Raw genomic sequence first — 26,888 nt, 5'->3', positions numbered from 1 at the left:
TGGATATGCAGATGATCTTGCCGTGACAATCCAAGCACCAAACCTCCATGACACTAGGAGGTTGGTGAAGCACTGGAATCGGTTACCTAGGGAGGTGGTGTAACCTCCATCCTTAGATGTTTTTAAGTCCTGGCTTGACAAAGCCTTGGCTGGGATGATTTAGTTGGGGGTGGTCCTGCTTTGAGCTGGGGCTTGGATTAGATGACCTCCTGAGGTCTCTTCCAACCATAATCTTCTATGATTCTATGAAAGGGCTGTTAACTGAGGACCTCCGAATTGTGGAACAATATTTCTGGAAATGGAGACTCAAACCAAACCCTGGAAAAATAATAGTAAGCAGCAAGCACTTCTCATCTCGATAATAGGAGTGCCAAAAACACAGTGAAAGTAGCTTTCTGTGGTAAAAATGTGTGACATGATTACGCCTCAATATACCTTGGAGTGAAACTTGACCACACCCTCACTTTCCATGATCACCTTGAGAAAGAAGCTGCAAAGATAAAAACGAGAGCCAGCATAATTCAGAAACTAGCAGGTACAACCTAGGGTGCATTGGCATGAATGTTGTGAACATCTGCAATGACACTTATATTCGATAGCTGAATATTGTGCACCGGAATGGAGCAGATGCAGCCACACATGACTTGTTGACAGCCAGCTGAATACAGTGATGTGTGATGCAGTGAATCATTGGAACACTTAAATTGACTCCAACACCATGGCTACCTGTTTTGTCTAACATTGCTCCCTCGTCAATATGCCAAACTTCTGCAACACTCTGTGAAGTTCAGCGAATCCAGGAAAACAGATGTCTTCCTATCCACCAAGACCTTGACAGTGCGCCTGCGCTTCCCCCCCCCCGCCCCAGCATCTTTCTGGGAACATTCACTTAGCCTCATGCAATCAGGCTATGATCAGAAGGAGGCTTGGAAAGTAGAATGGGCTAAACACAACTTAAAGAATAAGCATCTTGTGCCGGATCCTACTCAGAAGGTTCTTGGGTTCGACCTTCCATGCTCATCTTGGTCAACTCTGAACCGAATCTGAACCAACCATGGTAGAAGCAGACCTCTCATGCACAAATGGAAAATCAAGGACTCCCCAGCTTGCGTGTGTGGCTCTCCATGACAGATCATCAAACATATCACCACCTACTGCCAATTTATAAATATGAAAGAGGCATCCCTGCTATGAATTTTGCCACTCCTGATATAGCCATCTGGCTTAATAAACTTTAGGTGAAATTGTAGTTGCGGCTCTGTACAGCCATACAAAAGAAGAAGTTGCAAGTAAGCTGTAGATGTTCTCTCTAAGGTCACTTAGATTGTACATAAGGGTTAAAGCCATTAGTTGAGTAGTAAGAGTGGTTGCCAATACAAAGTTTAACTGTCCTGTGATTTAAGGAACCAGCTTGTCAAATAACTACAGAATCCATAATCTTTATGAGCCACATCAAAATTACACTTCTGAGACCTTTACAACCCTGTTTTGTGAACATTAAAGCCAATGTTTGAAAACCATTGGTGCCTAAGGGTAGACTACTAAATCTTAAAGGGTGCTAAAATAGAAGTGGCTTAATCTTCAGACATGCTGTGTGCACACAGCACCCACTGATGTCATTATGACTTATGACACACTTCTGAAAATCAGGCCACATTTATTTTTGTGTCTAAATATGGATCTAGGAATATAAGTTTAGGCATCCAGATTGGAAATATTGGCTTTCTAAATCCAAAATGTTTATTCCTTTTCTCCCTCATAACAATTATTAGTGCTTTTTGTTGGCCTTGGGGTAGAAATTGGGGAAGCTTCAATGGCATAATTAAGAGAAATGGCAAAGAAATGTTATAGTAAGGGAGCTGTAGTACCATGGACAGCTGAGTGCTGGCAGGGACCGGGGAGCAAGAGAGAGCTCCTGGCTGGCTACTGGGACTGAGTACAAGACTTCAGCCCTATGGTAAGGGTGAAGCATTCGTGAAGGTGAGGGGGCCATGGGGAAGTAGCCCAGGGAATCATAGCAGCATTATGAGAAGTTGAAAGGGGAAACAGCGGCACGTGGCTGCTATTCATAGATTCCTGGGCTGGAACCTGGAGTAATGGGTGGGCATTACTGGGTCCCCTCTTCACCAACCACAGGTGGAATGGCATACTCCCTTAGGAGGGAGTTAACTCTATTTCCAGAGAGGGGACTGAAGGCCCTGAAGAGGGTCAGCAATTTACTAAACATTGAGCTGTATTAGACTTTAATACACCCCCACAAGGGGAACTGAGATAATTAGTGGCCCAGCTGGGAAAGCTAGGGCCGAAAGGGCAAAACCATTGCCTCCAGGGAGTATGGTTCAATACCAGGGCTGGGACTGTTTAAAGACTGCAGACTGAGACTTTTTATCATTGAACTGTTTATCCTGAAAATGGTTTTGTTTTGTTGAAAGCCCACAGTCTGTGTATTGACTTGGCCAGAGGGCCAATTCACTGAGATCACCTGAGAAACCACTGACAGGGATCACCACAGACTGAGAGGTGCAGGCACACACCTGAACAAGGGGACGCTCGAGTGAGGTGAGTGCCACCCCATTACAGATGTCTTACCTGTAATTTAGATCTCATTTTGCCTTTCAAGAGGTATTTTGTGAATTTAGTTGCTTCATTGCCATCACTTTGGGTAATATTTTCTCTACTACTGTAAATCAGTACTAAAATTACCTAAAGTTTGGAGGACTACTTTCTTTGACTTTTTAGTTAATTGCCATTCATTCAGCTTTTTGATGCTGCAGTTTGGACAATACATGTCTGGAAGCAGTCTGAGCTTTGTTTGCCTCTACTTACACCCATATATAGAAGCATTGTACTAATTAATTCAGTATTGCTATTTGTTCTAGAAGCTGTACTGGATGGTTTCTTCAAGCAAAGCTTTGATTCAATAGTATTGACTTAATAGAGAATATGATAGAAAATCAAGGCAATATGCTTAGACATTTCCTGTGTCACCTTGCTTTTTGCATTAGGCACACTTTTTGCTTGTAGGGAGAAACTACAGCATTTAATGCAGCAAATTCTTTGTTCTAAGGCAGGTTAGAAATGAAAATATTCTTAATATTAAGCATCTTGGTGAAATATAAGACCAAAAACCAGATGCAAATAAAGTGTAATTGTTCTAATGGGACTCTTTATAACAAGCCTTTGCTGTCCTTGCTGCTGGAACCAGTGTGGCCCATTGGAAAGGGCACCAGACTGTGAGCCACACAAAACCTGGCTTCTCTTACCAGGTTTGCCTTTCTTGCTGTGTGACTTTGGCAGGTGAGATGCTCTACAAAAGGAAAAGAAATTGGGCTTTTGACCTTTTCTGATGCTTTATGGTATACATGTTTTTGTTTCTTTATGATCCTTTAAGTTGTGTATAAAAAATTCCTGCAAGGTGTCTCTTGTTATTTTTCCATTGGGATTTCAATTCTTACCTAGGCACTTTGACTCTTCATAGAGTACTAGAGAGAGTGATATCATGAGCCAAGGGAATGAAAGTAAAGCTGCTAAGAGAAGGGATTTTGAGAGAGAATGATGTTTAACAAACATTTTACTTCAGCGACTAAGATTTCAAATAAGGAAGCCCTTTTATTAAAGGTTCAGCACCCTGACTCCTTCATTTGAAGATTTACATCCCTTTCATCTCCTGGACGCCTTCCAGAAAATCAGTAAAAACTAAACTGGACGCTTCTGATATTTTTAAGGTGGTTTTTTTTGTTTTTTTTTTTTTAAAGGATAGAAAAATAACATTCAGCCTTTCATCTAGCATAAAGATGCACAAACCTAGCTTTAAAAAAATCTTTTGTAGGTCAACTTTAACCTCTCTCTAATAGATTTTCCCCATCTCTAAAAAGGAGATAATGCTTTAGAATATATAAGGAAACAGCACTTTGCATCTCTAGATTCTAAGACTCCATTAATATTACAGTGAATATGGTCAATGTACAGCAATATTGATTGCAAAGATACAAAACATATACAAAGAAAAACACTTAAATTCGGTTGCTCAACATGTTGCTAACATTGAAGGAATTTTGATGGTTTTCTTTGCATCCCTCACATTTAAGTAGATTACTAGTGGCAGGGGCTAATAATTTTAAGTTGCTGTTTTCTGAAGAGTAGTAGCAATGAGACTGTTCTGGACAAACCTCCGTAAAACTTTGATCTTGACTTCATCAAAGACTCATTAAAAATCCTTGCCAACTTTTTCAGTTACATAAATATTAACGATGGAACACATTATCTTCTACAGGCAACAGCAGTCACTAGCACCCTGTTAATTCAACTTCTCTGTTCACCTTTCATAGACAGATGCTATGAATAATTCAGTCATCTGCTAATTAAAGATGAATGTAAGTTCAGCAGGCTGAACGTATAAGCAGAGATCCAGTAGAAGAGACACATTTTCTTCCCTGGTAAATAGAAAGGTTTGATTCTAGGTACAGCTGTATATCTAGCAATGGATTCTGTTTTGAATTCTTGTTGTTAAATGATTTGTACTCAACTTGAAGACTACCAGCTAATGGTTGCACACTTTCCCCAATTTTCAAAAATAATGGTAGCTGAAAAACATATGGGCAATATTTATCTTTGTTTTTTGAGAAAATTAAATCCAAGGATTTAGAATAGTTGTGTAACAGGATGCAGTCCTTAGAATGTCTTGAATTGCATTTCTGTTAGTACTGGAAATGAGTTGGTTTAATTTCATAACTTTTTACATCATTTTCTTTCGGAAAAGGTGAACAAATGTCCAAATCATTTGATAGCTTAATGGACGCTTAACTGGACACTTGCTGAAATGATATCTTTATCATTGTATCATTTTTACCCTTATTCTGCCACTCATTTTCACTCATGTGGTACATTACGCACACTTGTTAAATCTTAAATTGGTAACTCTTTGAGGCACCTCTTATGCTTTTATATAGCATCTAACAGCAATTCTGATTGGGGTGTTTGGGGGCTATTGCAATACAAATGAGGAATAAATCTACTTTAAGTATCTAGTGTCTGTCGCCCTGTCTGGAGTGGCTCACAACTGTGAGTGCCTACTTCAGGGTAGATGGTCAGAAAACAGGGCAGACGCACCATGCTGGTAGTGTGTTCTATCATTAGATTTCACCAAGCCAGTAACAAATGTGAACTCCTGGATCACTATACCAATCTTACCATGGAGTCACAGACAGTCCCCTTAGACTCTCCACTCTATTTAACCACTTATTGAAACTGGACTTTTTGATAATAGGTCTCTTAAATAAAAAAAAAAAAAAAACTTACCACATCAGGTTGCTCCCAGTCCCAAGAGACTAGTCACTTATCACAGATCAACTGGTACTTTAGATCTTATACCAAGAACCACGCTAGTAGCCAATTATATAGTAAAAACTAACGAAAGGTTTATTAACTAAGGAAAGGAAGTGAGAGTTACTGAGAAGTGAAAGCAGGTAAAATATATACACAGATGAGTCATAGTTTGTAATTCAAAATGATGGCAATGATGTAATAAACTGCCAGTTTCCCAAATGTCTTTTCAGGGTACCATTTTGTCTCTGGGGATCTTTGCTTTGCATCTGGTACACTTCCCTGTAAGAATCTAAACAGAAGGATCTTTCCCTGAATCCATACTTACAGCTTCTTGTCACAGAAAAAAAGCTCACAGGGTGACTACCCATGTGGGCTTTTCCTTTGAAGACCGAGAGTGAGGAATGCATTTTGAGTCTTTGACCTCCAATCATCCCACACAATGACCACTTGTTTGAAATTAGCTCTTTTCTCGTACAGTTCTTCATTGGGGCGGGGGGAAAAGGGGGGAATCGATCTAAGTTATGCAAGTTCAGCTACGTGAATAACGTAGCTAAAGTCGACGTACTTAGATCTACTCACCGCGGTGTCTTCAGTGCAGTGGGTCGACAGCTGACACTCTCCAGTCAACTCTGCCTTTGCCTCTAGCCCCAATGGAGTACCGGAGTTGACGGGAGAGCGCTCGGCGGTTGATTTATCGCATCTAGACTAGACTCGATAAATCAACCCCCCGCTGAATCGATCACTGCCCATCGATCCTGCGGGTAATGTAGACAAGCCCTTGCATTCTATAAGGCTTCTTTCTCCTTTGATGGGTTATTTAATTACAGGGGTATACACAATGTAAATGTTTGCTTCTGAAGGTAAGTGAAAACAATGCAAGTAACACCCCATTAGTTTTCAGGAAGTTTTAAACACAAAATACATTCTAAGACGTTTAGCAATCATTTTGATCTATACTAATACACAAGTGAATTGGCCTGGCTTCAGCATGCACTGGCACCTGATCTGTCAGTGTCATATTCCTGTTATGTCGACAAATACTCATTTCCTCTGTAGTTCATTTATTACTGATATAACTAAATGTCTGTATCTTCTGATAATTTATTGTTGGAAGTTTTTTTGCAAACTACTGTTTTCAGACTTGTGTGTGAAAAGACTTATTCATGTAACAGTTTGTATTTCAGTTTTTGGTATATTTTGAATACACTGCATATTTGACAATAAAATAGGCAACACTTGCATAGGACAAAAAAGTTATACATTTTTCTTGCACATCAATATATTGTAAGTACATGGAACTCTGCAATAAAAGATGCTTTATTTGGTTTTGAGTGAGACTCCAGTTTGTACATATGTAAAAATATCATCAAAATGAGTTAACTAGTGCACACAAGGATAGAATTGTTAAGTCTTGTTTCAGTCTCCTCTTTAGGAATACTGTTACACATTAAAAATGGTTTTAAGTGGTCATCTGGGGACTAGAATGTATTGCTTTCCTTGTAAAGTTGGTCTGTAAAAGCTCAAATAAATTGTAAAATTAGCCTTAAGCACTCTGAAGGAGTTAACTGACAGGGAAATTCCTATTAGAAGGTAGTCCTTTGTGTAGGCTTCACTGCATCATGTTTGAAAAACATAGGAGTAGGACATATGCAAGCAAATGTATGGATCATAGTCCATAAATGTCTAGTATGGACTTTCTTGTATCTTCCTGTGAACCATATGGTACTGGCCACTGTTGGAGAGTGGATTCGTTATTTCACTGGTCTGATCTGATATTGCAGTTCCTGTTTCCATACCAGATGAAGCCCACAGTCAAAGACGTGAATCATTTTCTATTTGAACCTGGTTCTGTGCAGTAGCTGTAGGACCTGCCCTTTGCCTTTTGACTTAGTTTGGGGATAATGTGACAAAGCAAGTTTATAAATATAAACTCTGCGTTTTGCTGTTTTTGTCCAGCCTGGTTTTCCCTTCTCATGGATGCAGAAATAATTTTCATAACCTTAACTATTAGACCGTTCATTGCAGCAGCACTCTGCCAGTTTAGTTTTTGGTGTTTCAGAGCAGTTTGATGAGGCTTCTCATCTTTAATTTGTTTAATACTCTTGCAAATCTGTTAGAAAAAGATGCTGCCTCTCACTGCCAGTCATGTGATGTCATATGAAAAACATCAGATTAAATGAGCTATCTGGGACTTTTCATTTGTCTTGATTTGACCATGTATAACAATGACACTGTGTAACAGTCTTACTATAGCTGTTAGATTTTGGCTTTCTAAAATGACTTTTGCTTGTTCAGCCTTCTCTCATCAGTGCTGCTTGTTTTAGAGGTACTGCCCTCAGCTGGTATAAATTGGAGTATCTCATTTGATTTAGGGGGAACTACCCTTATTTTATCCCAAGTGAGGATAAGTTTCATGGTGTTGAAATTAAGATGTTTAAACCATCTTTGAAGCTGTTTATCAATTCTCACTAATGAACATTTGCAGTCAAACATAAGTATATGCTTTTAGGGTTTTCATTGAAAAATTGACAGGTAGGAACGCTATTGGCTTCAGAAATCTGTTCGATATGTTAAGTATAGCTATAGTTATAGGTCTCAGTGTTCTTTTTTTTAAATGTTACATTTTCTTTTTACCCGTCATGGGCCTGATCCAAAGTAGTAAAGGTATACTACTGCAAGATTTTACCTATTACTGTTTAAACCAGGATAAAGTTATTAGAACAGCAGTTTCCAAACTTTTTGTCGGCAAGACCCCATTTTAATGAATTATTTCCTGCTGGGACCCCAGACAGCATGGAGGATGCCATTATGAAGAGAAAAAATGGCATCCTTCACACAACATGATCTCACACACGCCATATGAGTGAAGTCTCATGACATGGAGATCCTCTGCAGGGTGACCTTGCATGCATCAAGTGTGAGGTCATGCTGCATGAAAAAATGGTGTCCTCCGCACAGCGTGACCTTCTGTGTATGGTGTGTATATGAGGTCTTGTTGTGCACAGGATAATACATACAAGTTCACACTGCGTGGAGCAGCATGATGTGCTCCACACACAAAGGATCGCTGCAACCCCGTTTGAGGTTGCGACCCACAGTTTGGGAACTGCAGTTCTAATAACTTTATCCTGGATTAGACATGTGATGGGTTGGATCACAGAAAACCCCTTGGGAACTGCCAACTGATGTGCTTAGACTACCTCTGAGTCTGTTTCCCCTGCCAGCTTGGGACTTCAGAACCCTGCCTGGTTTGAGCCAGATATGCCTGCCTGCTACAAACCCAGACCCAGGTCTGAACAATATCCCACAAAAGCTGTGCAGGCTAAACTGAAAACAGCTAAAGAAGTGTTCCTGTCTCCAACACTCAGATGCCCAGCTCCCAATGGGGTCCAAGCCCCAAATAAATCCGTTTTACCCAGCATAAAGCTTATACAGGGTAAACTCATAAATTGTTTGCTGTCTATAACACTGATAGAGAGATATGCACAGCTGTTTGCCCCCCAGGTATTAATACATACTCTGGGTTAATAAAAAAGTGATTTTATTAAATACAAAAAGTAGGATTTAAGTGGTTCCAAGTAATAACAGACAGAACAAAGTGAATTACCAAGCAAAATAAAATAAAACACACAAGTCTAAACCTAATACAGTAAGAAAGTGATTAATGATGAAGTCTTACCCTCATAGATGTTCCAGTAGGTTTCTTTTACAGACTAGCCTCCTTCTAGTCTGGGTCCAGCAATCACTGACACCCTGTAGTTACTGTCCTTTGTTCCAGTTTCTTTCAGGTATCCTTTGGGGGTGGAGAGGCTCTCTCTTGAGCCAGCTGAAGACAAAATGGAGGGGTCTCCCAGGGGCTTAAATAGACTTTCTTTTGTGGGTGGAGACCCCTCCCTCCCCCTGTGTAGAATCCCAGTACAAGATGGAGTTTTGGAGTCACATGGGCAAGTCACATGTCCATGCATAATTCAGAACTTTACCGGTGGCAGCCATTGTTCATGTACTACCTTGAATGTCCTCAAGTAGACTTCTTATAAGGATTGGAGTCTTCCAAGATCCATTGTCCGTTAAGTGTTTCTTGATTGGACACTTCACTTGCAAATTCCTTTCTAAAGAAGCTGACCAAATGCCTTACTAAGGCTACTTAAAATCAAACAAGTACACAGCCAATATTCATAACTTCTAATACAAAAATGATACAGGCATACAAATAGGATGAATATATTCAGTAGATCAGAACCTTTGCAGAGATATGTTACATGGCATATGTAGCATAAAACCTATTCCAGTTATGTCATATTTACATTCATAAGCATATTTCCATAAAGCATTATGGGGTGCCGCGTCACAAGACAGTAATAGGTAAAATATTGCAGTAGTATGCCTTTACATACCTGATTTAGATTACATAGAGGGATGTTTGGACACCTATGGATTCTTCATCTTGTCTTCCAGTTGGTTTCTCTTGAAACTGACACTGAGACTTGTAATTTGTTTGTAAAGGGGTGAGGGAATAAGTAAACATTTAGCAGGCTGATGCTGAACAAATAAAGTGACTATTACCCTGATTGTCTGCATTGGTTGCTGATAAACCAACAGATTAAATTTCTTGCTTACAGTTAGAGCTGAGCAAATTTTTTGACCAAAACTATTTGCAAAAAAATGAAGATTGGGTGACACTGAAACACTTCATTAATTTGTGTTGAATTCATTGTTTAGGTTAAAAAAATTCTAAAAAAATCTCCAAAATGTAAACATTTCATCTTAACATTTTAAAACTAAATGTTTTGGTATTTTCAGTTTAGAAAGACTTTCAGTTTCAAAATTTCCTCTAGTTTTTATTAAAAATTTATCAAAAGGGTCAAAATCTAACCATTTTAAATGGCCAAAATCTAACAAAACATTTTGATTTTTTTTAAAAAATAAAACATTTTGTTTGACCTGAGATTGTTCTTTATTTTTCAGAATTACCAGCAAATTAAAAAAAAAAAATCCATTATTCACCAGCTTCACTTGCAATATATATAGTCTTTAATCTAAGCTAGAGAGTTGAGTAGTAACCACGTCCCCCATATTTTTCCAGATTAGTTGAGATAGCAAGTTGAGATGTCATTATTCAACATTGAGATTCCATCTAAATCACTCCTGAGATGGGGATTTAATTGCTTTCAGGACAGATTAGAGAAAGTCTACAGTCACTAATACAGGGACTCCAGTAGAGCTTGGTTCAAGTCCTTCTTACTCAGGACATATGAACAACCATTTTTGCTGCCCTTTTGTTAGCAGTTCCTCTCTGTGACTTCCCCTCTAACCCCCCTTTGGCTTTGTTGGCTGCTTGTGTGACTTCCATGGCTATTTTAAATTTATCTGGATTTCTTAGTTTGCTTACAGCATCTGAGTTTAACAATTTAAAAGTCAACAGCTGTGGCAAGATCTTACAGTTCAGTTACTACTTTTTCTAACTGTAGTTAAAAATAGTAACAGTTGGCAAATTCTGAGGTTTTTAAAAGTGACCGATGAGCTTTAAAATGCTAACGTAAATATGCTTTTATTAGCGTTTGGCTGGATCTATTATAATTGAATTATTCCTTTTAGGAGCAGGAGTAATCTTTACAACTTTTGTTCTCATATTTTGTTTCATGTCAGGCTAGGTGAAATTATGTTTAACTTGGTATTACTGATTTTGGTTGTATCGATTTTTATAGGGCTTTGCATGCAGTCATAACTTTTCACTTTTCCCATTAAGGTCGCTGACAACTTAGTGGAAATGCATTTTGGCTGATTGGTTCTGAGATCATCATGAAAAGTTCTCATGAGCTGTATTTTATATGTTGTAGTTGAAATACTGTATGTGTGAATGGAGTTTAAGTGCAAAGAGGGACGTCTTTGTAGAGAGACATCCTTGCCGATCTCTGTGGATTTTACTCTTCTGCAGTCTTCCTTTCTTTTCTCCGTGTTTCCCAAATAAGGAGTAAACAGAGGCTGAACTTCTTCTTTGAGTAATATCCCTGTGGGTGCTCTACTTCTGGTTCTCATGTGCCCCACGCACCTTCAATCGGAGAATTTTGCTAGCAGTATTCATTCAGTCCGGACATGTGCTCTATACATCCTTGTGCCCCGCACTAAAGCTCCTGAGATGGAGCTATAGCAGAGTCCACCTTGAGCACACCTTGTCTATAAAAATTTTTCTAGAGTAAGTTTAGCTTAGTATACAGCTTAGTATAGTTGTTTAGTTTTACTAGTGTGAGGACTATGCCTTTTTTCTTCTCTCCTCCTTTTGGTAACGATTGCCTTCCTCAGGCGGGCATGTTCAGCTCTCTGGGCTTCAAATGCTGCTTGACTTGCTGGAGGCCAAGAGTGTTTGTTTGCTGTCTGGGAGAGTCACACATCCCACAAAAGTGTAACTTCTGTTTAGCCCTTAAATCCAGGATGAGGAAGAACCGGGAAATCAAGATGGGGCTTCTTATGGTGGAATGCTCCTTCACACTGTTTCCAAGGCAGGTCAGGAGAACCCGTCTGTACCTTAGTCTCCAGGCAGATCCATTGCCTCTTCAATGTCAGCTTATCCCTCCCCTAGAAAAGGAAAGGCTTCAGAGACCTCCAAAGGTCCCAGAGAGAGGAGCTACAACTCACCTTGCTGAGAGTTTGCCCCTAAAAGACCTTGATTCCCCCCAGGTCGATGGTCTTGGAATCGTTGACATCTCTATCCATTATTGTTCAGGCTACAGATTCCTCCAGTACCAGTGGAGTGGGGAAGTCTGTAACTCTTAAATATGGCTACGAGCAAGCTTCCGTACTATCTGAGTATGTCAGGCTGTCATTTCTGAGGGGCAGTTACTAGCTAGTTTTACTGGGCTGGTTGAGGGTTTGTCTTTTTTTTTTCTTGTTCCAAAGTGCTACTGAACCCCCACAGAAAGAAGCACTGGTTCTGCAGGAAGAGAACCACAAATCTATCGGATTGTTAGTCTCTAAGGTGCCACAAGTCCTCCTTTTCTTTTTACAAATCTATCTGGTTCAAATACACAACCAGCTTTGTCATCAAAAGACTAGTTTTACTGGGCTGGTTGAGGTTTTGAATCTTCCCCACTCTTTAGTCTACCAGCTGCAGTAGTTTGCCCACCTCCCCCGATATGGAAACTGACTCTCCCATTTTCAACAAGCAGGGGAATAAATTACTACAGACAAATGGGTTTTGGAGAGGGTTACATCAGGATACGCCATCCACTTTACATCCCTCCCCCCGAACCTTACCTTCCCCATCCCTCTTCAGGGACACTTCTCATGAGCTCATGAGGGAAGTGAATCCACAAATCCTATATGACCTGTTTTAATGTGGGGATGTCTGGAAGTGGACTTCTTTGCCACTGGACAAACAAAGGATTGTCTGTTCTATTAAACAGTGTAGGTGTAGGCCTCCATGCTCTGCGAAATGCCTCCTTCCTATCTTGAATGAAGGGCCTGTATTAAGCATTTTCCCCAACACCGCTAATTCTAAGGGTGAGGAACAAGGTCAAGCAGGACAAAGCCAAGGTTACCCTACTAGTCCCAGCATGGCTGAGACAGGCATTGTACCCATACCTGTTTCAATTGTTTCCTGGTCCAATGATCAATTTTCCATGCATCCCTGATCTGCTTTCACAAGATGTTGGCTGAGTGTGTCATTCCAGCCTGGAAGTTCTCTACCCACAGGCATGGTTCCTCAATGGTTTGTGGGGATAGAATCTACTTGCTCTGGAGAGGTATGGCAGGTATTCTTAAACTGCAAAAGAATCTACCCATAGTACTTTCCTTCAGAAGTGGAAAAGATTTAGCTTTTGGTGTGAGCATCTGGAACTCAGACCTGAATAGTCTTCATTTTTGCTTATCCTGGTTTATCTGCTGCAGCTGAAGAGAACAGCTTTATCAGGTGGCTCAGTCAAGGTTCATTTGGCTGTGTTAACAGCATTCCCTTCTCCAATAGAAGGGTTCTCAGTATTTTCTTACTCTATAATGCAAAGGTTCATTAAAGGATTTGGGAACCTTTTCCCTCAAGTTTGGGAGTGGGTCAGTCTAAATCTCAGAGGTCTCACAAGACACCGATTTTTAACCAAAGGTGATCTGTTCCTTACTGAATCTATGAAGATGGCCTTTTTAATAGCCATCACATCAGCTTGAAGAGTTAGAGAACTCAGGGCCTTGATGGCAGATCCTCCTTTCAGAGTGTTCTTCAAGGACAAGGTTTCCCTAGGTTCACACCCTAAATTCTTATCTAAAGTGATGTCTGAATTTCAGCTGAACCAGACTATCCATGAGGAGGTTTACCTCCTCTCCTGTGCCTGCCCCCAACCACGTAGCTCAGGACAGGGAGCTTCTTTCCATACCTTAGATGTGAGAAGAGCATTGGTCTTCTATCTAGATGGAGCAAACCATTTTGGAGGTCTCCTAGGCCAGTGGTTCTCAACCAGGGTACGTGTACCCCTGGGGGTACACACTGGTCTTCCAGGGGGTACATCAACTCATCTAGATATTTGCCTAGTTTTACAAGAGGCTACATAAAAAGCAGTAGAGAAGTCACAAACTAATATTTCATACAGATAATGATTTGTTTATACTGCTCTATATACTATACACTGAAATGTAAGTATTTATATTCCAATTCATTTATAACTATATGGTAAAAAAAAGAAAGTAAGCAATTATTCAGTAATAGTGTGCTGTGACACTTTTATATATTTTGTCTGATTTTGTAAGCTAGTAGTTTTTCAAGTGAGGTGAAACCTGGGGTACGCAAGACAAATCAGACTCCTGAAAGGGGTACAGTAGTCTAGGACACTGGCTCTCAACTTTCCAGACTATTTCTATTTGCATACAGATTTAAGGGATCCACTATTTCTACCTGAGACTATCAAGGTAGATTCCAGGGTGTATTTTTGCTTGCTATGATGCTGCCAACCTCCTCCTTCCTGCCAGGGGATTGGCCCGTTCTGCAAGGTCACAATCAACATTTGTGGATCCACTTGAGGACATTCCAGTAACAGATTTGCAGAGCTGGTACGTGGTCTTCAGAATGTACTTTCACCAAACATGATGCCTTGGTCCATGCCTCTGACACGTCAGTTGGCAGTGCAGTCCTGTCCTCAATACTGGACTCTATTCCAAAGCTCTTTCCTCCTTCTAAAGATACTGCTTGGAAATCAGTGGAAAATCCATAGGGATGGTACTCACAGAAGAATAAGAGGTTACTCACCCTGTGCAGTAATTGTAGTTCTTTGAAATGTGTCCCCCTGTGGGTGCTGAACTATCCACCCTCCATCCCCTCTACTTCAAAGTTTCCTTGGTGGACTTTGTGCTAGAGAAGGAACTGAGGGCAGTTCACCTGCACAGCTCTGTATAGCCTCACTGTGGGGCACATGTGAATGCATAGGGTGCCTGCGCAGGCCAAACAGACACTGCTAGTAAAAAAAGCTATTTATCTAAAATGAGATGTAAGTGCTACATAACTCAAAAGTTTTTATTAGTAAATAACGGATTTAGGCCTGAATCCATATGCTCTGCTTTCCATAGAATTACGAGTTTGTAAGCAGTCCACTTGACTTGTTTTCATTTCTTCCATTTTGTTACAGTTTTGAAATTGCTCAAAAATGTGGTGAATCTTTTTTATTGTGTTCTCAGATTTGTCCTGAATTTAGACTCGCCTGTTTAGTGTCCTATGTCACGTTTTTGTGCAACTGCTTTCAGTAGTAATAATGATTGTCTTCCCTTTGCTTTTAGTCATAAAAGTGTCTTGTCTGTCTCTAGCAGATTCTCTTCCTGTGTCGGTTTAGACACTATAGATATAGCCCTCTCTCCATAGATGTTGAGATGAAGTGTTTACAGATCATTCAATATGTTGTAGCAGGGTGACTTATTTGTGTTTTAATTAATGCACAGTAGTGCAGTCTTAACTGTTACATAGTCAGCATCGTTGGGTTAGCTCTCATACAAGAATTTTTTTCCTTTCTATTGTCTTGTTAAATATTTAACTCTTTCTATTTTTGTGTTTACATAGCCACTGGTGTATAGTCATACTTAATTATTTATAAGATGCACTAACAAGTTTTCCCACGTCTAATAAATACTTCAGGTGTGAGGGATGTGAGCAGCATGTTAGGAGATTTGCATGATATCTCAACTTCATGGTTTCTCTCTTACACCCTTTGAAAAATGCAAAGAGAAGTCCCCTTAAAGGTAGCCTGATAGTAACATGCTTGTCCTAAGGCAGGAGTATGAGATAAGTGTGTGTATGTATAAAAAAAAACAAACAAAAAAAACCCATTAAAATAAATACACATGTTCTTACAACTCTGGTTGAGTCCACCTAGTGGCCAGTCATCACGCTGTTTTATAATTGGACCCAACCTTTAGATCCCCTGTGCATCCAAGCCAACTGAGTCTGGGCAGAGTCCAAGTGTGGTCTCTGACTATAGGCATGCTCCCAGGGGAAGATTCTCTGTGTGAAGCCCTTCCTTTGGACATAAGACTCCGCTGTCCAAGTGCCCTAGGCCCCAAGACCAGTGCTGAACCTCCCAAACCTCTCCTGTTGTTTATATATGCTTCCCCCAGAGCTCCACCCTTGTGGGTGCTCTGGTTTACAGTTTATCTCCTCAGGGACACATGGTGTGTAAGGAACGGGCATTGCACAGGAACTGCTTCAGCACACACACTTGAACTCTCTTGTGTTGTCTCAGAGTACAGATCCAACAAAACAAACACCTGAATGCAAATCTCCGCCATGACCCAGAGTCCTCAGGTTCTGGTCAGTGTCCTTGGGGCAAAAGAAAAGCCTCTCTTGCCTTGTTGCTCTTCCAGCTTTGTCCTTCTGTTTCTGGTGATGAAATGGCTCCCCTTGCTCAGAGAGCATGTCTGTTTTAAAAAGCAGTCTGTAACACCTCGACTGTTGCTCCTCCTGTTCTTGGATTTTCCATGCTGCAGTGCCATATTGAGTTGGTGGCAGAAGGCGTGATGGGTTTGGTCACAGAGACCCCCTTGAGGCTGTCACCTGACGTGTTGGAATTACCTCTGAGCCCGTTTTCCACTGCCAGCTTGGGACTCCAGAACCCTTGTCTCACTCGTCTGCTGCAACATAGGTCTGGTCCCAATCCTTTCCCCTGGTACAGTTCTTGTTACAACTCAGGTGGTAACTACGGGATTTCTCAAGACTGGCAGTCCCCTTTGTTCTGTTCCACCCCCTTCTATATCTTTGGCACAAGGCGGGAATCCTTTGTCTCTCTCTGGGTTCCCACCCTTCCTTCTAAATGGAAAAGCACCAGGTTTAAGATGAATTCCAGTATCGCGAGACATGTTCACATGTCCTGTGAGACTTCATTACTCACTGGCTGGCACTCACTGTATGCAGGAAGGCTTACAAGTAAACAGAGCCATTTACAACCAATTGTCCTAGTTAATGGGATCAGTGAAGATTCCAAGCCACCATTAATGGCCCACACTTTGCATAGTTACAATAGGACTTCAGAGTAATACTTCATATTTCTAGCTTCAGATACAAGAATGATACAATTATACAAATAGGATGAACACACTCAGTAGATTATAAGCTTTGTAATGATACCTTCCTTACAAGAGAGCTTTTGCATAAAGCATATTCCAGTTACATTATATTCACATTCCAAGCATATTTTCATAAAGCATATGGAGTGCAATGTCACAGAGTGTCATTAACAGTCAATGATTCTGTAGATAGCAATTCTATTATTCCACTAGTGTAGAACTGTTGTTTTAGATGCAGGCTTGGTCCACATTACCAAGTTTTACCAGTAAAATTTGCCTTTTGTTAGCGTAGCCTTGTGAGTCCACACTCAGTTTTGAGTCCTGTTTCATGCCTGCTCTTTCACCTTGCTCCTGACTGTCTGCTACCAAACCGTGAACTTCTGTTGGTCAATTTAAACTACCTCTGCCTCTTGGCACTCTTCCAGTGGTTCAATGCCTGTGTGGATGCTGCATTACCTGTACCAGCAGCAATCCCACAATTCCACTGTCCTTGTGGCAGTGACGGTTCTGGTTAAATTTTTGAACTCTGCTGCTCTGGGGTCACAGTGTCCAGAAGCTCACCTGCCCTCTTTCCGTTAAAATCCCCAGCATGTTTTGGAAATGCTTCTCTTCCTGCATGCTTACCAGTATGGCCTCATGTGAAGCTGCATGTTGCTCACTGGTTCAGGAAAGAAGCTCTGGATTTCCTCAGACTCTATGGCGGGGCGGGCAAACTTTTTGGCCTGAGGGCTGCATCGGTTTTCAGAAATTGTATGGAGGGCCGGATAGGGGAGGCTGTGTCTTCCCAAACAGCCAGGCGTGGCCCGGCCCCCTCTCCCTATCCGACCCCTCCTGCTTCTTGCCCCCTGATGGCCCCCCCGGGACTCCTGCCCCATCCAACCCTCCTGATCCCAGACAGCCCCCCGGGACCCTGCCCTATCCAGCCCCCCTGCTCTCTGTCCCCTGACCAACCCCGGACCTCCCACCCCTAACTGCCCCCCCGCTGCCCCATCCAACTCCCCTCCTTCCTGACTGCCCCCCCCCAGGTACCCCTGCCCCATCCAACCACCCCTTCCCTCTGACCGCCCTGACCTCTATCCACGTCCCTGATCACCCCCTGAACTCCCCTGCCCTCTATCCTCACCCCTTACCGCGCTGCCTGGAGCACCGGTGGCTGGTGGCGCGACTGCACCAGGACAGGCAGCCGCGCCGCCCGGCTGGAGCCAGCCACACACTGAGCAGCGCAGAGCAGCGGGTCAGGCTGGGCTCTGCAGCTGTGCTGCCCCAGGAGCTTGCAGCCCCTCTGCCCAGAGCTCTGGGCTGGCAGCGCAGTGAGCTGAGGCTGTGGGGAAGGGGGAACAGCAGGGGTGGGGCTGGGGGCTAGCCTCCCGGGCCAGGAGCTCTGGGGCTGGGCAGAATGGTCCTGTGGGCCGGATGTGGGCCGTAGTTTGCCCACCTCTGCTTTATGGGGATGTGGCAGTGCTATCCCAGATGCAGAATTACTGCAGGAATAATAGATATTCATTCAGACATTGCAAAGGAAATGCAGAATGTTGCTGGGGAGTGAAACTTATAAAGGAAAACATTCCTGCTTGGAACTTAAAAAAAAAAAAATCTGTATTTCTAAGAATGTAAGCATCACGTTCTTTCTCATACTACCCAATGTTAATGTCAGTGTTGTAATAGCTGTAAAAAAAAAAAAAAAAAAAAGTACCTCTTTTTGTTTATGTAGTCTGAAGCAGGAACACCAGTAATTATGGGATATGAATCCTATCTATTGCTCCACCACAATTAAGGAAGCCAATTAAATCCATCTGTTTCCTGCATACTATGCAGAGTAATAGTCATGCAGCAGGATACACTTAATGGCCTTGCACGCCTGGATAATGACTGTCTCCCACCATAGATTCTGCAACACCATACTGATTGTCCACTGCCAAATTGTAAGCTTCCAGAGCATGATTACCACCTATTTCTCAATTGTCAAAGCATCTCTCTTTCAATGTCTTTGTGCTGGACAGGTGATGTGAGCTCAGTCTTGGAGTTGTGAGCCATGGCCTTCCTCATCCAAAAGTTCTGCAGCTATTGCTGGTCATCCCTTCACAGACCCAGAAGTGCTTCTCCACGTGTGTAGCTGATCAGTGAATGCCTGCAGCAGCCAGTAACTGTCATTCACTCTCTGAATCATCCACTTCTCATTTCTCATTTTCACTGTTGCATAATCCATCTGGTGTGGTGGAAGTTGTAGGTCCACACATACAGGAGAATTAGTCACTCTGTCACTAAAACAGAAAAGACTGCTGCACTAATCTGTTCAGTATCTCTGCTTCTGATGGTGAAATGGCAGAGAGATTGAAAACCAGAGTGAATAAGAACAGATTATGGGATGGAACAGAAGAAATTGTGGGAATTTGACCCCAACTCTCCTAATTCACCAAGAGCAGCACTGGTATCCTACAATTCAGTGCAAAAATTTCAGGCAGTGGCACAGTGTTCACTGGGCTGCCTACCTAAAATTCAGGAAACAGTCTGTCACTGTGAGGATGTGCTGCACCATCAAAGGCAGCTACGTATGAACACAGTCAAGTGACAAACTAATGTCAGCAACTGTAGGTGGGCAGCAATTTTACTGGTGAAACTTTGTAATGGTAGATGTGGTCACTGTCTCTCAGGTCCCTGCTACAAATGGCTGACCTAACTCACAGTAACTGTTAGAATCATAAATGCTATTACTAAAAAAGGAATGAATTGACATGCTGTATTCCCCAAATAGTCACTTGTCTTTTATTGTCATCTCTTTAAGATCTTTCATTGTCCACATAGCTCATTCAGATTGCTTAGGAACATTTTTCAGCTGTAGATAATCTAAGGACTTTTCTACATAATGGGATAATGTGATCTTCGGGGGTGTGATTTCTAAGCACATTAACATGTTGCACATTAATTGGTCTGTGTAGACCATGCTGGTGTGCACTAGTGCACTTTAATGTAGATAAAAGAAAAGGAGTACTTGTGGCACCTTAGAGACTAACCAATTTATTTGAGCATAAGCTTTCGTGAGCTACAGCTCACTTCATCCGGTGAAGTGAGCTGTAGCTCACGAAAGCTTATGCTCAAATAAATTGGTTAGTCTCTAAGGTGCCACAAGTACTCCTTTTCTTTTTGCAAATACAGACTAACGCGGCTGTTACTCTGAAACCTGTCTTTAATGTAGATACTGTTTCAAACAGCACTTTGTTAAAATGCACCAGCAGAGTCTACATGGACCAAATAATGTGCAACACGTTAGTGCGCTTTAGAAATCACACCCCACTAGAGCACAATACCCCACCTTGTAGACAAGTCCCACATTTAAGAATCTGTTCTTATTTTCAGATTTTCTGAAAACTTGGTTAATGCATGATCAACGACTATTTTCCCAAAGAGACAAGCAGACAAGTAAGTATAATGCCAGAGCTGCAGAACTCCTCAGGATAACTTTTTCTATTCTCTAGCAGTCTTGGTCTCAAGATTTTTAGTGGCAGTTCTGTTGAAATGAATGGTATCAATGATGTGAGTAAGCTGTAGAGTCAGATGCTTAAGTTGTAGCCACTTACCTCTTGTATTTTCAAATAATTATAGACTTCACGCACAACAGGTCAATTGTATTTAATAGTAGGAAGTTGAGTTTGATGATGAGTCATAACTCTGTTGTTATTTTGTTAGCCCAAGTCTAACATTTATAAAAACAAACTGCCAGAATGCAGTCTTGTGAAGTAATTTGAAGGGTTGGGCAGGAAAAGGCTATTTGTAATAATACAGAATCACCTTAATTATAATTAAATTAGAGCCTCCCTACTACTAATGCCACATTAAGGTCTTGAAATGAAATACTCAAGTCAAGGAATGTGATAAGTTTAAGGCTTCTGTTGTGATGAGGAGTTGGCTTAATTACATGTCTTTTGTGTTTTATAGTAGGTACTAGTAATGAACAATACCTGGATGTTTACTTTTTCAAGAGATGAAGTAGAAAATACTACATGTGTGCAATTTGGCATAGTTGTGGGAGAAAAAATAAAAAATTGGTTTATTATTTTGAGTGGTTGGCTTTGCAAACTTAATGTTGCACTAATAGTCACTTTTTTGTGAAGATGGATCCAAGATGCAAAGTTCAGCTCTGAATTTTGAAAAGAACCCTCTCTCTGCCCACACCTACACTAATAAGGGATGGGGTAACTTTGAGCTGAGGCGGGGTGGGGAGGAGAGGAGAAGAGCGTGTGGTGTGTGGGAGTGTTGTGTTCATTGTGCTGTATCGGTCAATTATGGAAATACAGCTCAGTTATGAGATTTGGATCTGACTTTAGAATCTGACACTACCCTGAAAACAACTTTCACCCCCAACAACTTATAAACTCAGGAATATTTGATTCTGGAGTTTTGGTTGGAAACCACTCTAGATTCTTGCATTTAATTTCCGGGGCCATTTTTAGAATAAAAGGAAAAATTCTGAGGAATTCACTTGCCAAGATACAAGCTCCATGGGTTTAGCCATTGGAGCTAGTAAATTTATTGCCCTGGGATTAATTAGTAGGTTTTTAAAGGTATAATGATTCTGGAATCCTTAGTTGAGAGCTCAGCAACAGTCCTTGCTCTAAAGTTATTCTACCTCTCAGGCTTACAGTTTCCTCCTCAGAAAATGAGTTAAATTCCTATACCAGAAAACCTGTACTGTTCACTGTGTGCACCGTGGTCTTGTCTTACAGCAGTTGTGACTTGTGTGGTTGTATGTTAAGGCACTGTCATAGGATACTCTTGTTCTAAAATTGCACTTCACACTTTGATGGCATACTCAAGAACCATACAGTCCATCTGAGCCATATTATTTTTAAGGAGAATCTTCCCAAGATGCTGTGGATAGAGCTCAGCTGCACTATTTCTGGCAAAAGCAATAAGAGAGCTCTTGTCCCTTTCTTTCTCCTTGTCCTTTGCCTGAGTGATCAGAGGTACAGTTTTCACTCTTTTTAATGGCTTGTAAAATGAAGACTTTCCTGACCCTGGAGTCTGAAACAGACTTGTCAGGAGGAGCTGGTGTCAGTTTTGAAGTTTCTGGGGCTCTCAGCCTTCCCACTAGTTAGTGAAGTAGCATCAGCACCTGAATGGAGAAATGACTGCATATTCTTACAAGATTTTCCTCTTTTAGTTTTCCTTCTCTCCTGGGGGGGGAGGAACCCTCCCCACCAATTCCACAGGAGAACAGGATAGAAAGACACACAGTCTTCCATTAATTTCCCAATGGCCTCAGGAAAAAGATCCCAGGTGCAATAATTGGCTCTGTCACCACCTTCTCCCCTTGTGATTCTGTAGTGAAGTGGATGGGCGGACAACTGAATTTAGGAGAAATGAAGAAAATGTGGGGCCAAATAAATGAGTTGGGAAGGCAGGAAGGAAGAAAACGGATGGTGACAGAGAGTAGAGGAGGTATCTGAGAGAGAAGGGGAAAGATAATCCTAAAGAAAATTTGAAAACTAGATGGGGAAATAGGGAAAAAGTTGTGATTTAAAAGGATGTTTGAGATAGAAATTGAATGAGATTAACAATTGCTCATCAGTGGTGCCAGAAAGACTGCAACATTGTGTATGGTGGGTAGCGGGGGTGTACGTTTGAGTGGGATTGTGACCTGGTGCACAGGTTTGCAATGCCACTCAAATTTAGCAAAAAGAGAAGGAGTACTTGTGGCACCTTAGAGACTAACCAATTTATTTGAGCATAAGCTTTCGTGAGCTACAGCTCACTTCATCGGATGCATACTGTGGAAACTGCAGAAGACATTATATACACAGAGACCATGAAACAATACCTCCTCCCACTCCACTCGGGCAAGTACTCCTTTTCTTTTTGCGAATACAGACTAACACGGCTGTTACTCTGAAACCTGTCATTACTCAAATTTAGTTTCCATGTGAATAGAATAACCAGAGGTGTAGCTTCCCATCCCAAAAGGGAAACTTACAGGTTAGCTGTGTGTGTGTTCTGTTCAGTGGTATCCCCTACAGTGCTCAGAATCACATACCTTCCTTTGCCTTTGCCTTCCTTTGCCTTTGGCTCAGACATCAGACCCAGTGTGAAAGTGCAGAGCCATTTTACTGACTTTACTGTGAGCAGCCATATCAGACGAGGTTTTAACTTCGGGGTATAAAAGGAGACTGAGGATCTCTCTGAGGAAGGGAGATAGAAAATAAGACATGAAGGAACTTTGGCTGTGGTTTGCATGTTGTTCTAGGATATAAAACAAAATTTCACTCTCCTTTCTGAGTATTTTTGTTATTAGGTTGGTGGGTAGAGGCAGAAGCGCGGAAAAAACCTGGAAACTACATCCATTCACACCTCCACCAAGTGCTAGAAAGTAACTTTCTGGCCCGTTGGGAACAGTGACGAATAACCTTCCAGATGCTGATCTGCCAAGTGAAAGAAATTCTTAGCTGTGGTGTTTCCCTGGGGAAACTGGGCCAGTAATAATGCGAGGCAAACAGACCTTTGTTTCTGCCTTCCAGATGCCTGCCCCACCAACCTGACCTTCCTGGAACACTCAAAGGAGATCACCCACCAGCCTGACCCTTTCAGAGCCATTCTCCCACCCCCACTCTTTACTTTATCCTTTCTGCTGGCTAGCCCCTTGCCTTTGGGTGACAGGTCCATCCTGGTTCCCGGACCTGGCTGGTCCCTGGCAGTGAGAGGAGCTACTGCTGCAGTTTCAATAGCTGGTAGGTGAGGGCCCAGCATGCAGCTCAACGCAGAGTGACCCAAATGCCAGCTGGCTCATGGTATGTTCTCTCCCAGCTGTGAACGTGTTCAGATTTTAAAAATTGGGGAGGTCTATGGCCCTGTTTAAAGACGGGGGGCATGCATGCCTCCCCATCTCCAGCACCTGTGCTGCTCCTAATCCCTGAGAAATTGTTTCAGGCTCTTAGGCAAATATCACTGCTTCAGTTATGCTGATCCTATACTTGGGAACCATAGCTCGAGCCTTCCTTTTGTAAATGAAACCTAAGATTCCTGAACACAAGATGCATCGCAAGGAAGGGTGGGGGAGAGAAAGTCACTGAACTAGTCCAATTCAAGTTCTGATCCTGTCTCAACAAGATGCTTTTGCATCATCACATGACTTAGAGACTCATCAACACCACAACCAGAATCAGTTTGACCTCTTCTGGTGTCTTTTCTTCAACTTTAACAACTGCACAAAACTAGGAAGAATTCTATGTAGGAGGTTTCATGAATATTTATTTTCAACATGCAGAAAGATCTGGCAAGACCAATGAAATGAATAATAAAACTAGAGAAATGAAATAATTTTGATTGATTATTCTGGCTTATTATTTTCTTCAGTGCTTGCAGAACATGCTCTGCCACTGCAAAACAACTTGTGCAATATATGGAGTTTTTTATTCTATAGCAGATAGGTTTTTAAAATAAGTTTCTGCAACTGAGCATTTTGTCAACATGAAAACTCCAAAAAGTCACTGAGAAACAAGAATGAATAGGTAAATATTCCTCAGTTGTGTACTCTCAAACTTGCATATGGTAAAATGGACATTTTAAAAACAAACTGTATTGTAGTCCTTCATAGAAAGGAATTTGCTGTTTGAAGCATTGAAAACTAAGAAATATGCACACCAGTGATGCATCTGTTAGAACAAAACCCATCTCCTTGTGTGTGTTGTGGTTACCAGTCACTCAACACAAACGGATTATTTCAACAGCTCTTACTTTTTAATTTCCTTATTTAAAAAAAAAATCACAAATCTGGCATATAGACCCATGGGGAGATATGAGGGAAAAAAGTAGGTTTGTGATACTAGATATTAATGAAGACTTAGTTTGGAAATGGGTTACCATCTTATACAAAGCTATTCATGTAGCTCTTAGCAAAGCTTAGCTTGTTAGCTTGCCACTTTACAGTATGACAGATAGGAAAATAAATTAACTTCTTGTTTGCTGGTAGTTCCTATTATGTTTTCTTACACTCTTAAAGCTCTTTGGGCTCATATTTGATTAAACCTGAAGAGACAGGCATGGAATATTGTTTATGTGGATTACCCTAAAATTTAATATACAACAAATTCAGTATGGCGTTTCTTCAGCCCTAACAATATTACAAATTTTATTTTAAGATATGGGGAGAATAGTCTCCTGTACTTACTGTGGCCTTGTCTACATGCTTCAGTGAAAGGCAGGCTGTGTCCATGCTGCATTGTGTAGCTACACACAGCAGTGAAAGGCTCTTGCAGGGGAAACACACCAGGAAGGGGTGCCCACAGCTTCCACCTGCCAGACTTTCAATGCACCAGGGGAAGGCTCCAGCAGAGGGAGGCAGCATGACACTGTAATAATAGCATATTAGAAGATGTTGGAGGCATGGCTTGGGCATGTAGACAGCTGTGTGGGCTATATGCCCTGGAACAGTGATTCTCAGCCGAGGGTCTTTGGCCCCCTTGGGGGCTGTGAGCAGGTTTCAGGGGGTCCGCCAATCGGGGCCAGCATTAGACTTGCTGGGGCCCAGCGCAGAAAGCTGAAACCGCGAGCCATGCCATGTGGGGCTGAAGCTGAAGCCCAAGCAACTTAGCTTTGCAGGGCCCCCTGTGGTGTGGGGCCCTGGTCAGTTGCCCTGCTTGCTACCCCCTAGTGCTGGCCCTGGCTTTTATATGAGGAAAAACAGTTGTGGCACAGATGGGCCATGGAGTTTTTATAGCATGTTGGTGGGAGGAGCGGAGTGGAGGCCCAGAAAGAAAAAGACTTAGAACCCCTGCCCTAGAATTCTGGTGTGTATGTACTCTACTCACCTAAGCAGTGCCTCACTGTCTACACTGCTGTTTATACTGCTGGGAGTGCTGTGGATTTACTCTGTATGCCGCTCTAAGTGTAGACCTGCCCTATAAATTGGTAACTTATTGCAGGTATGAAGTTTGCAAACTGGAACTTAACTGACCAGGATAGATAGTCAAAATTGACTAGGAGTATTTATGTGATCCCTTTGACTTTCTATGTTAAATATTTTCCCATTACTACATTTGCTGGTATTGCAAATGTGGAATATAAAATGGTTAAAGATAAAAAAGCTAAAGATTTTATTTATTTCAGATTTGACCTACCTAAGTTTGGGTGAAAATGGGAGGTTGTTTTTTGTTTTTGTTTGTTAATGTGTAGCAATCTACCACAATGTCACTAAGGTTAAGAAGGTGGAGAAGGCAATCTCTTAGGAAAGTTGTAGTTTATAAGAGGTTTCAAATGATGTAATGCAACCTGGTCTTCAAATGGATGAAGGAGAGGATATTCAGGATTGAACAAACAGTTCAAAAATAAATTGCCCTTTTCCTAACATGAAAGAAGCTTTTCCTGCTTTCTTTTTTTTCCCCTTTGTGCTTAGATATTTTTGTTGTCATCCTTACTTTTGTGGCTGGCAGTACCAGATGTAGATTTCTCTAAGACTTTAATGAACTTTCTAAATACGTAATTTCATAAACCATGTTAACATGTTCTGGATGACATATAAAAATAGGACTTACTTCATAGAGTTGTCCTACCTGAAGATCCACTTCTGCCCTTCCCCAAAGTTTCCTTCTAGTACCAGAAGGTCTACTAGCATTGTTACTCTAATTAAGAATTTCTGCTTTAACTTTAATGCTGACTCTTCTAAATTTAGATCTCTTGTGGAGATTCTTCAGTATTCAATGTTCTGGTTCCTAGTAGAAAATGTATTAGTTATTCAAATTTATTTTTTTCAAAATGGAAATGTTTACAATGCTTTTTAACACGGCAGTTTTGTTACCGTTTCTGGCATAAATGCTGTTCTCCAGGGATTTAGGTTGTCAGTTTCTCCTTTTTATGGTGCATTGGAATTTGGCAAGCCAGATCTGCATTATTTTTAAACCGTTTGAAAAATGGATTAAAGTATGATTTCTCATTGGTGAAAATTTTTAAATGTGTTATTCACACACTTTTCTTTCTTGTATTTTTTAAATTTTTATTTGTCTTTTGCTAAATGAGTTTCTCATACTAATTATTTGTATTATGGTGGTGCT

The 26,888-nt window shown here is 41.3% G+C and overlaps 1 protein-coding gene across 15 annotated transcripts in view; it reads left to right on the top strand.

Annotated features, from left to right (window-relative positions):
- Positions 1-26,888, top strand: part of SGMS1 (sphingomyelin synthase 1) — a 204,175-nt gene that overhangs the window by 42,057 nt on the left and 135,230 nt on the right. For 2 of the 15 annotated variants that reach the window (XM_077822298.1, XM_077822304.1), the window contains exon 2: positions 2,433-2,559. The exons of the other annotated variants lie outside the window; for them this stretch is intronic. The gene's annotated coding sequence lies outside the window, so the exon portion shown is untranslated. The remainder of the gene's footprint in view (positions 1-2,432; positions 2,560-26,888) is intronic. 15 annotated transcript variants of the gene reach the window in all.

This window comes from Eretmochelys imbricata, chromosome 7 (assembly GCF_965152235.1).
Source record: "Eretmochelys imbricata isolate rEreImb1 chromosome 7, rEreImb1.hap1, whole genome shotgun sequence".
Classification (NCBI taxonomy): domain Eukaryota; kingdom Metazoa; phylum Chordata; order Testudines; family Cheloniidae; genus Eretmochelys; species Eretmochelys imbricata.
Note: the sequence above shows the minus strand (reverse complement) of the source record. Positions and strands in the feature narration are given on the sequence as shown.